Source organism: Corvus cornix, chromosome 3, assembly GCF_000738735.6.
Source record: "Corvus cornix cornix isolate S_Up_H32 chromosome 3, ASM73873v5, whole genome shotgun sequence".
Lineage (NCBI taxonomy): Eukaryota > Metazoa > Chordata > Aves > Passeriformes > Corvidae > Corvus > Corvus cornix.
In genome coordinates this window covers 95,453,271-95,465,180 of record NC_047056.1, presented here as the reverse complement: position 1 = coordinate 95,465,180, position 11,910 = coordinate 95,453,271, and the positions used below count along the sequence as shown (strand labels likewise).

The following is an 11,910-nucleotide window of genomic DNA, read 5'->3' as shown; positions in this document are numbered from 1 at the left end:
AATTTTTGAAATAGAAGTAAAAATATTCCAAAATATTATTAAATAGAGGTCCTTCAGAAACTGAGTTGTCAGTAACTTTGATACTTACAAAAAAAACCAACTTGAAAATGTACAGAAACCATAGTTTATATGTGAGCTGTGGTTCCCTAAACCATTAAATTGCATAAAGTTTATAAAAAGTTTGGCAAGTTTTAATTTGAATGAAATATACTTAAAATACTAATTTATACATTTATGTCAAAAGAAAAATTTAGTTCTTCAAGCTCTGAAGAAACTCACAGAATTACAGATTGTTCTGAGTTGGAAGAGACCCACAAGGATTATCAAGTCCAGTGGAATTTTGTAGAATTATAGAATGTTTGGATTGGAAGAGTCTTTGAAGATCACCTAATTCCAACCCCACTGCAATGGGCAGGGATGCCACCCACTAGAACAGGTTACTCAGAGCACCATCCAACCTGGCCTTGGAAACTTCCACAGCTTCAGGAAAACCTGCTCCAGTGTCTTACCATCCTCAAAGTGGAGGATTTCTTCCTAATGTCTAATGTAAACCTACTCTCTTTCAGTTTGAAGTCGTTCTGCCTTGTCCTGTCACTACAGGCCCTTGTCAAAAGTCTCTCTCCAGGTCTCTTGACGGTCCCGTTTAGGTACTGGAAGGTGCTCTAAGGTCTCTCCAGAATCTTCTCTTCTGCAGTCTGAACAACCACAAGTCTCTCAGCCTGTTTTCAATTTATGACTTTCAATACTTCAACATTAATAAAAATCATCCAAAAAGATACACTGTCTTAAGTGGAGCAAAATACATTGGAGTCTTTCATATTGTTTTTTGTAGTATGAATTTCAAATCATATCGATATATTTATAAAGTGAAATTCAGTAAAATTAACGCACTTAAAGACAACTTGTCATGTTTCTATCATTATCAAGAATTATAATAATATAATAAATGCCAAGTGAGATAAAATTACAGGAAAAAAAAGGATGTTATTATCACATTTTTGACTGACTGCTTCTTTAATTCTTGTGTATGTTAATATATATCAATATTGACAAATTCCAGCCTGCTATAGCTCAGAAATGTCACCAAAAATCTTTTCAATTGAAAAATTGAGACCTTGTCCTCTCAAATAAAAGCAACCTTCTTTTAAAAGTCTAGCTGAATCTTCACACAAAATATTGAATGAAAATGCTGAAAGTATGCTAATTGCATTCAATGTAATATTCTATTATTATTATTACTTCTATTTATTTTGCCTAGCAAATGATAGGTTGAAATATCAGGATATCATACTCAATTAAACAACACCAAAGTCTTCTGGCTTACTTGTATGTATGCTCACTAGGTAGAGGCATATTCATTAAATTCCAATTTGCAGCAATCATTGTCATTCAATATCATTATCTTTGATCATTACTGTAGAAGATACCCTTTTAGAGTGGTCATCTTATTTAAATTTAACCCAGTAACATGATGTTCTGTACCTGTATTAAGTCATTAAAAAAAAAAGATCAAGTGGAAAATATACATAATTGTTTCAATTAAATACATAACTGGCCATATTATATCTTGGCTAGAAAGTGATCAGTTTGCTTTGTAACCCATAGAGGGCTCCATTGCTATGTAGGACTGGAAAACAGACTAATTTTGTCATCTTAACATATTCTGACATCTACTGTAATTTAATTTAGGCCTTATATTAACTCTGTTTACATGGGTTTAACTGTGTACAGGACTTTCCAAGCTGGTTAAAAGGTTTGATGATGTAGATTTAGGATTGTGAGATGAAGGAGAACGCCTACAATGCTGTTATGTGTAGTTTTACTGGAATTAGTATCAAAAATGTGAGAAGATTCTCAGTTCCCAAATTTCAAAAACATGAGAACTCATCTAAAGGCAAACAACTAAAGCATGACTTAATAATTTCTCATGATTTTCTGAATGCTTCACTGTCCATTCAGAATGTCTGTGTATAAGTTACAGCATTGCAGTAATTTTCTCTTTAACAGGTTGAGGCAGGTTGCCTCCAAAAAACAAATCTCTTATGGGGGAAGAGTACTTCCTTTTTTTCCTTCCAGGGGATTCAGGTATGACTCTGCTCCTTTCTAGGGGCACAAAACTGGCTAAAACTAACGACAGCTCTAGCAAAAGCCTGGTGCCACAAATAAGAAGTGTTTGATGGGAAAGAGAGGAAAGAGCATGGATATGGTAACAGTGAACTTTGACCCACATTTCAGCTGTCTAGAAGATGCTCTTTTAAAGGTCAAAGTGAGAGCTACCGCAGTAACTGAGACATAAGAGACCTTGAAGGACAATTGCAACTTCACAGACTGTTCCTGTAGGATGCTGTGCACAGCAAATTGGAAGGGACTTTGAAATGGAACCTCTGTACAGAAACGTATCTGGAATGTATATAAACAGATCTGGGGAAAATGAAGCATTGAAGTTAAATGTGCTTTTGTTTGTTTAAAGTATTTTTTTTAATCTAATATTTGGAAGGAAATGTTAAGAAAAACAAACCAATAAGCAGAGGAAAACATACATGGAAGAAAAAAGCACATGATAAGGTGAAAGTTTTTGTGGTAAGTGTTGGATATAGGAGAGCAGCCATCTGGGACAAGGAAAGGAGAAGACAGCTATGTGAAGGAAAATAGAAATGGACAGTAAAGTAAAAAGAAGTGTTTCCTACAACCTGACAGCTTTCTCTGGGAAAATCCTCCACAAGAGCTGTTGTGCGAGGGACCCCAATTATGTTGTGCATACAAGCTGGAAACTCTTCTAAACCCATCAGATCATGACAATGAAAACTCTTTCAGAAACAGCAAGCACACACTTAATAAATTGGTCAGTGCTGAGAGTTAAAAGCCATTAAACCTCATGCACTGCCTCCAGGACTCTGCTAAAGAGGGAGACTGACCACAAGATACTACTCCTTTTTCCTTTACTCTTTGGATTAGGGTGTATTTTGACTTTACAAGTCAAAATGTTTCCCTCAGCTCATTGCATCTAGAGCATGAAGACATTAGCCATGACCATTTTAGCGCGCAAATCTGGCACCCTTGTCTTTGCCAGGACCAATATGTTGCTGTGCATTTTCATATTCACCTGATTTGAGCTTACCAAAGTGAAACCTCTGCCAACATGGTCTCTTCCTCAATTGCCTTTCCCTTCCTATAGGAATGGGAAGTCCTGTCTCCCTTCACCTAGAAGGACCTAATGGGTTTCTCTTGACAAGCTGTGCTCTAATCACTACAGGATTCGGTATCAGGAGACTACTTCAGAAGGCCTCAGGTTGACTCTGTATCCTGGAGAATGCTAAATGATCTCCCTACAGAAAAAGGGGAAACTGCCCACCTTGCTAATATTCTCTCATAGTCTTGGTGAGAATGGAATCTATTAAAAAAAAAAGTTTTATGAGTTTTATGTATTTTATTTGTGTATTTATGAATATTAATTTTTATTCTTGAAGGTGTTCATTTTCCAAGAGAAGAGAAAAAGAAAATAGGTATCCTGGCAAGAATGGGATGTTAAAGGTACGAAACCAAAGTTGTATGCCATCTTAACTGAAAGTATTTATCTAATACTCATAAAACTCCTATCTAAAATACAAAAATAAGGTTTTAAAAGTTAAATGAATTAATGACTGTAGTGCTAGTAGTTTAAGGTGAAAAATATATATGGGATGTATTAAAGTTCCACCAAATTTAAAAGAAATAGGCAGGAAGGAAGGAAAATTATTGCATGAATCATACTCCCTTGGGTAACAGTGTCAGCAGACTTGAAATCATCATGTTGCATAGGACAAACAGATGAGCAAATTGATGAGTAACTGACAAAAACTTTTTTTTCCTAAACACTGAACTGGCAAACAGCTCTTTTTATATAATAAAGATGTGAGGTAATCACTAACATCTCTTTGAAAGTCAGAGCTATAAAGAAGGATATAAAGGAGCAGATGCTGTGTTATGATAATGCCCTAACAAATGGCTGCAGCAGCAGCCATGCTACTGCAAAATCCTTCTTCACAGACCTATTTAATCACAGGGAATAGACTTTGCCCTTACTACTTTAAAGCAGGTATTTATGGCATGGTTTAGCCCACGAGGCTTGTTTCAGTTTATATACCCTGTGGCTCAAATTTCTTAACCAGAGGGTTTGAACTTAGGCTGATCTCTTGGTGGGCCCAGATTCATCCTCTGTTGGGCAGTTTGAGAGGCAGCACATAAGCAGTTTGGATAATCAAGGTGCATAGACAGGCCTTAGGCTAACGGTATAGACCAGTATTTTTTAAAACTCTCTGAAACTTTCTTTTGTTAGTTTCTGTCTCAGTGTGATCTTTCAAGTTAATTTTTTTTAGTTCTTTCTTGGTTAGACAGGGAGGTAGTGGATCCAATGTATTTCATTCTGCTAGTTTGTATTGATGCCCCTACATTAAAGTGATGCCAGCAATTCCCTTCCTCAAGCAGCACTTCAGTTAACTCTGGAAAGTCTCTGCACAGAACTAGCAGTAAGTTATTACAACAAAATTGTAATACTAAGATGAAAAAAATAACTGTATACAGAAATAATTTGGCAAAGTATTAGCACAGAGATAGCTACAAGGAACAAGATGGACAGTGAGGAAATACAGAAGACAGTAGAGACTAGAGGGGAGCCAGTGGGAATACTCCCTTTTTTCCTCTTACTTTTCTGAAAACTTTATGTTTTTCTGTCAAGTGAGATTTATATTTTAAAACTACTGATAAGTGTGGGGTATGCCCAGCCCCCGCCCTGGGGAGACGTCTGCTGAGATAAGTAGAATGCCTAAACCTCCCAGCAGAGCTCCCCTGGAAAGGGAGCTACTCTACAGTTACGGCGAGAAGAAGACAAGCCCAGAATCCTCTGGGAGACCCTGTGCAGGTCCTTTGTAACACATTGGCCCTCACCCTCTGACACCCACCCCCTGTATCCCTATAAAGCTATCCCCCTGCCCCTGCGAGGGCAGAGAGAAGCTTGTCCCTGGCTTTCCCCTTCGCCGAGCTCATAAAGCTGCCTCGTGCGGAACAGCTACACGAGCCTCTCGTCTCTCTCCCTGGTCTGGCCTGGAGGCTGCCCTGCAGAGCTGAGCTGAAATCACGAGCTGACAATCACTAAAGAGCTGACAGACTCTGCCTGGGCCCTCCTGCCAGCAGCTGAGGGAAGACACCGGGCCTCGGGAAGGCGATTCCTTTCAGGACCATCTCTCCGGACCGGTCACAGCTTCCTCGGTCAGAGCTACTGACCCCACACCAGCTGCCATAGATAAGAACTGCACTATAGCAAGATTTCAAGACATCTCGTGTCTCCTAAACATTGTACATTATGCAGTGTATGAACTTTAGTGATGATTTCCCAAACTGTAGTTGAGGAACAAAAGATAAAAGGCTCCCAAAAAGTATGTGAGAGCAGTCGCAGCCTCTCTGCAATGCTCTTAGTGGTTGGGATGGAAATAAAAATGGTAAGGTATGAGGAAAATAGAAAACAAATATAATCTATGTGGCTAATTTTCCAAAAGAAAAAAAAAGACAACGTGATAATTGGTAACAAAATTAGCCTTCCTCTGGCTACAAAGGAGGGCCACAAAAATGATCAGAGGGTTGAAGCACCTCTGTTATGCCCCTGCCCACTCAGCGTTTTTAGGGGAAGATCATTTGATATACTCTGACAAGTGCACAGGAGAAACAACAAAAATTCTCAGGAGCTCCAATAACAAATCAGTCATTAACCCACAGAGGGCTAATAGGGCTAATATTTTTTTCCCCATTAGCCCTTTCTGAGGGTCGGTTTGACTTTCTTACAGAGAAAACATTTCAACAGGTCTGGGTTACACCAGAAAACCTTTTACCAGGTCTGAGTTGCTCAGGTCATCTGGGAGGAGAAAGATTTTAGCAGTGGGGAGCAGTAGAGGTCAGGTGTATCCCAGGTTGCCATGATCTTCTGCTGGAGAATTTGGATTCAACCAAAAATCAGTTCTCCTTCGTCCGGCACTCTGGCTGTTTTCCCCATAGGAAAACCTCCTCACCACTTCTCACAGAGTAATTCTGTGCGGAGAAACCCAATTTATCACTATAATTTACTCTGGGCAGTGCACGGGAGAAACAAAAATTCTCAGGATGTTCAATAGCAGTGGGGAGTGAGGAATTTGGATGATAAAGAACTTGCCTTTGTTTATACAGATTCCTATGCACTTTTTAAGCGGTGTACTGAGTGGCTCCCTTTTTGGGAACAGAACCAAGACCTCACCCTCTGTTTATCCTTGTGTGTACTTTAGGACAGTGGTTGTGACTTGGGCTTCTGTAGGTTTTCCCACAGCAGAGAACTCCACCTTCTTTCAGACCTGACTGTTCTGGTTCTGCCTGCAGGCTCCAAGCAAACGGAAGATGCAGGAGAGGACATTCTCATTGAAGCAGAGAAAGAAATCAAGTAAGCTCACATACTACTTTCCCCTCTTGATTCTGAGTTCATCTCAGGATTTTATGCCCTGCCACCCTACTTTTCACGCAGGAATGATTATCTCTTTACCCTTCTTTTCAGGCAGGAGTGGTTATCTCTTTCCCTTATTAGAGTTTAGGGTTAGCTACTTCATTTATAAATAAATTAGAAACCTGTTACACACTGTGGAGTGGACACCACCTTGTCTATACAATACTGTCATTACTCAAAATTAGAACTTTGCTTGCCTTTTCACTGTGTAGGATGTGTTTCCTAATTTTTCAGAAGGATAAAAATAATTGATTTATAAAGACAGATTATGATATTCTAGTACTAGGAGCTAATAGGAAGGAATAATTAATAAAATAAAGGCTCTGTTGGTCCAGGCCAATTCCATTCCAGTGCTGTGTCTCTATGGCAAATAGAAGTTACTTTGTGAAGCTTGTAAGAACAAAAACATCATATGTCCCAGCATCCCACCACACATCACCTGATGTCTTATCAGGACATCCTGATAAGAACACAGCTGTTAAATAGCCTTTGATGTACTTTTTTTCCCCATACAAATGTCATAATTTCAATGAATGCTTCAGGGCAAGTTCAATGGTGTGTTCTTCTTGGGGCTAATCTTCAAGGATATTCACTCACCTTTTGTGAGATGCAGGAAAGCCATAGTCCACATTTTCCTTTTGGAAGTTGAACTGAACCCATTGGGTATTTACCGCCTAAGCAAATGTGCTGAAAAGCATGGGATCAAGTCCAAACTTAATGAGTTCAGGTTTTTAACTCATTAAAAATTTTAGCAGCAATAATGCTAATTTGATTGAAGTTCTTCAGCTTTTTCCAAGCTTTTAATGATCCCAGGTCAACTCTGAAAGCAAAGTACATAAATAATGTGATTTTGATACCATGTTCCAAATAACTGGACTATCTGGTCCCTGTTTAAAATGAGAAGTGGATGCCAATCTGATTTGCTACCTTAATGCTTGCAAATTCCATGTGAATAAATAATATGTCTACTTTCTTGTCCTCCTAAGTGGGGGTGAATGGGATTTTTTTGGGGGGAGGGGGGAGAATTATATGTTGATAATTGATTTGAACTGATATTTCGGGTTTTTTTTTTGTTTGGGTTGAGTTGGATTGGTTTTTAGGGATAAGCTCTTTTGAGTAACATTTGGTAGAGCTTTCTCAAGTCTAAGCTGAAACTGCTGGTCATGGTGATCAGACAGAAAAAGACGGAAGGAACCTCCTGATAACTCACAGCTCAAGGAATGGGACCCTCATTTAGAAAGTGATATAACTAGACTCACTCACAGTCCTGGCCTGGGTAAGATATGAGCTTGAGACCCACCACAGTGGAGTGTACTTACCCACAGCCTCTTAGATCTTCTTGGGCAGCCTGTTCCTTCTACCTCCTCTCAAGGGCCCAAGAGAGAGACCTCAATTATTAGACAGGGAGAAAGGCTGGTTCAAAGTCTAACCTGCTGGGGCAAAGTGCACCTGGAGTCATGCCTCTGGGATCTCTCCAACCTTGGTGAACAGTCTAGACATCAAAATACTCCTGAATGAGGCTCTCTATTGTATTTTGTTTTGCCTGCAAATGTTAATAAAGGATATATATTTTGGAAATACTTTAAGGAACAGTTGACTAAATCTTAACTCATTCTTGAAGTATCATACTGGAAATAGATGGACAGTTTTTTATTTTACTAAAGAAACAAGAAGAGAAATCACTGAAAAATATGCTTAAAAATTAGTAGCATTAGTTTAAATGTTCATAATATTTGGGCTAAAACCAAGAAATCTTTCAAACAAGGTGTCAAAAGATACAGTAGCAACAATTCAGAGTTAAAGCTATGTTATTTTTTTGAAAGATTGCTGTACAGTTTTAAGGAAAAGAATGTTGTGCTGCAAAATGCTTGGGTATTTGCATAAATTTTAAAAATAATATTGTTTCTTTCCTGATTACAATTAGTCATGTACATGGGAAATTGTAAGGTAATGAATGTTATATGTACAGTAAAAATAACTACATGCATATGGCAAGGAAGGACTATTGCTAATCTTTTTGTAACAGCTTAAATGATCATTATTCTTGCATTTGTTGATAGGTTTTTCCTGCTTAACTGTTGAAAACATTTTAGTACTATATGGTGGCTTTTCTCCAGGTCTACATAATATTGTTTTCTTGTTGCAAGAGGGAAAATTTACATTAAGCTTCGTATATAGTAATTGACATTTATAGTGCATGTGGGATTGATTACTTTAACACATGAGAAAGCTAGAGCCTTAAAATATACAGAATATTATAATTTTCCAACACATTATTTACTCTGTACTATTAAATGCTCCACTGTTGGTCAGTTTCAACATTCTTGATACCTGAATTTTTTGCTATGAGAATATAAATTAAGTCTCAATGCACAGGTATTTCTGAATGTCCATCAATGTTGTATGTATTTCTATGATATTGTTTCACTTGTGTTAGTCCCATTGTGAAATTTTGCCTGAAGCTCTGGCAAAGACATTGGCAGTAAAGGTATTTTGAAAAAATGGATGAATTTTTAAGGTATGTAATTTTGGTCTGAATAGGTATATTACAGTCGTTAAATTCTGAGCTGCTCTTCCCAACAAAAATTATGTCTGAAATTAGCCAGATTGTTTTTCTGGGGAAAAAAAAGGAAAGTTGGATTGGGATTTCATGCAAGATTTTGACTCTTAGAACTGCACAAACTTTGATGTTGTTTCCAAAAACCTGAAAGCAAAGCTGTGTAGTATACATCAAAAATTGTAAAATCAAGACGAGAATCTTTTTTTTTTTCAATGTGAGAACTTCTACTAGCATTAGCTTAAAAGTTCTCATTTCCTTTAACTGTAAAAAGTAGAGCAGTTCAGCTCACAACTTTTAGGTCAAAGTTTTGCCTAAAATTCTCTCACCGTTTGAGGGCAAAATCCGAAAGACTTTAGCTGTGATCCTTGGGAGGGGCATTGCTTAAGCAGTGAAGGGAGCACCAACCTCAGTAAAGCATAAGATTTCCCCCATTTTTTCTCTGATTATATATGCATTTCCCTTGTGTGTGTGTGTGTGTGTGTGTGTGTGTGTCTGAGTGTGTGTGTGTGTGTGTCCCAGTCTCATTCCATCCCCAAAATTCTGACATTAAAATTCAGGTGGCCTTCATCTTAACAGCAACCTCTAGCAATAACCAGTTTTGTTTGTTTTTTGAAAATTGAAAGGAATCAGATAACAAAATTGTAGACAAGTAGTTAACTAAAGTTTCACATTGTCATGTTAGAAACACAAATGTTTGAAATGTCATGACAGAGAAGGTCACAGCCACACTATTAAATACAGCACCATCGAAGGCAGGGTGAGAAAGACACTTGCTGTAGGATGTCCTCTGAGTGGGTGCAGCATAGAAGGAGTTGTCTTCAGGTCCTATCAGACACTGCTCTTGCTCCTCCTGCTAGCTGGGAAGAGAAGTTGCACACCCACAGTGTATGAATTCCTGGTGGGCAGCAAGTGCTGGAAGACTTGAAGTAGAAAAGGGGTGCTGTATCTCATCACAGCCAATATGCTTTTCATCCTCACATAAGGGAGATGTGAAATGACTGGTGGGCTGCCTGAATAATATTTCTGAACAATTGATTGTGCTTTATTTGCCACAAATTTTATTAAATGCTAAAGCTCTACTCTTGTGCGTGACATTCCTTTCACTGACCTTGAAAACATCTCAGAAAGATTAGTGAAGGTTACTACATTTTATACAGAAATGCAACACAAACAAACTTTAGGGATGTCTCTGACAGGGAGAGAGAGATGTGAGAAGATGCTTTTCTCAGTCAGCAGATAGCTGTTGTTCCCCACCTGCAGGTGACCATTAGCATGGGAAGCAAAGGGTCACTTACTCTTTTCCTGAGAGTATGAATTAACATTAAATCTACCTTGGAGCAAGAAAACACACTACACTATGTAGTGAAATGAATTCTAAATCACTAAAAAAATATATTACAAAGATGTTACATGTGGCTGCAAAAAAGCTTCATCTGAATTATTTTTCTGGTTAGTCACTGGTGGTAGGTTGCCTACAACTGTAAATTTAAACATCCATGATTAATTAAATATATATCTCTTACATTTGACATTTTCATATTTAGTATGTAACTGTTAAAAGTTTAATAAGCAATTAAAATATGCAATTTAGATCTTGACTTCTAACTGTTTATGTAAGAGTTGAAAGGGTTAACAATGTGTAATGGTTTTTCATTTAATTTAATTTTATTTGCACAGTTATTGGAGAACCCCTTTGCTGTACTAAATTTCATTGCACGGCGAAGTCTTCATTACAATGGTGTCATAAATACCTCATTTATATTCAGCATTTACAATTTGGCCTTTCTGCCAAAATCAGCTTTAACAGTAAAATAAAACCAGGCTCCTTGTACAAGACTCTTACTCCCAGGTTACCATTGTTAGACAGTCGAAACACTGTTCTCCATCTAACACCATGAAAGACTTTACAAAATATTTTTTCCCTGTCATGCAACCTTTTGGCTGTAAGGTCTCAAAATTTTCTAGGAAATTTTAAAATTTCAACTAAAAACACACTTCAGCTAGTGCATCTGGGAACAACTTTGGTGCAGGAAAAAAAACAACCACAAGTTTTGTATTTCTATTCTCTCCTTCTATTGTTGTTATTGTTGTTGCTGGGGTTTTTTTAATAAGAAAAGCCATGATTCTTCTGGGACTCTGTGAATTATAGCTGTTATTTTATTACCAGCAGAGGTGAAAAATTAAGTAAGCATTTAAAATATGAACGTTGGAAAACAAAAGTGAGCTTTTCTCTTACATCTATTTTTTTCTAATGAAGTCTCATTTCTTGCAATTTATTGGTAATGCCTCTAATTATAACATGTCTTTGTTTTTATTTACAAAGGTAATTTCTTTTGTAATGTTTCTTACCTGTGTAATCTCACCTGTTAGCTCCTGATAGTATGGAATAAAAAGTTCTAGTTTTCTCACTATTTCACAGTCAAACTTTTTCTGCTCTTTTAGAAATCTTTTACCCCGACCTCTTATACTCTACTACTATTGCACTGAGCACACTATTATTTCTTGTACAGAGTAGTCTTACTGGAAGGAATACAAAGATGCTAGAATCTGAAATTCGTGATGATCCTCTAAGGAAGCATAAGTTCGCTGCTAACCTCACTGAAGAGGAAAAAAAATCTTGTTCTTCTGCCTCTGTTGGTTCTGGTTTTTACTTAATTTATCCATGTCTTTTCTTGATCAGTTCTATTTTATTTTTTAAGGGTGAATTGCCATGTCATATCTTGCTGATTTGAACATCCAGACTTCTGCTTACTGCATTTACTAGAGCTCCAAAATGTGCAATGAGATTTCAACAATTCTCACAATATAGTAGGAATCAGCTGAAGGTTTATAATTATGCATATTGTCTAAG

At 37.5% G+C, this 11,910-nt stretch overlaps 1 long non-coding RNA gene across 1 annotated transcript; it reads left to right on the top strand.

The window, feature by feature from the left end:
- Positions 1-599: 599 nt before the first annotated feature.
- Positions 600-8,872, top strand: LOC104693772. The gene is made up of 3 exons (XR_752621.4): positions 600-3,378; positions 3,468-3,531; positions 6,379-8,872. It is a non-coding gene; the product is annotated as an uncharacterized LOC104693772 (long non-coding RNA).
- Positions 8,873-11,910: the final 3,038 nt, after the last annotated feature.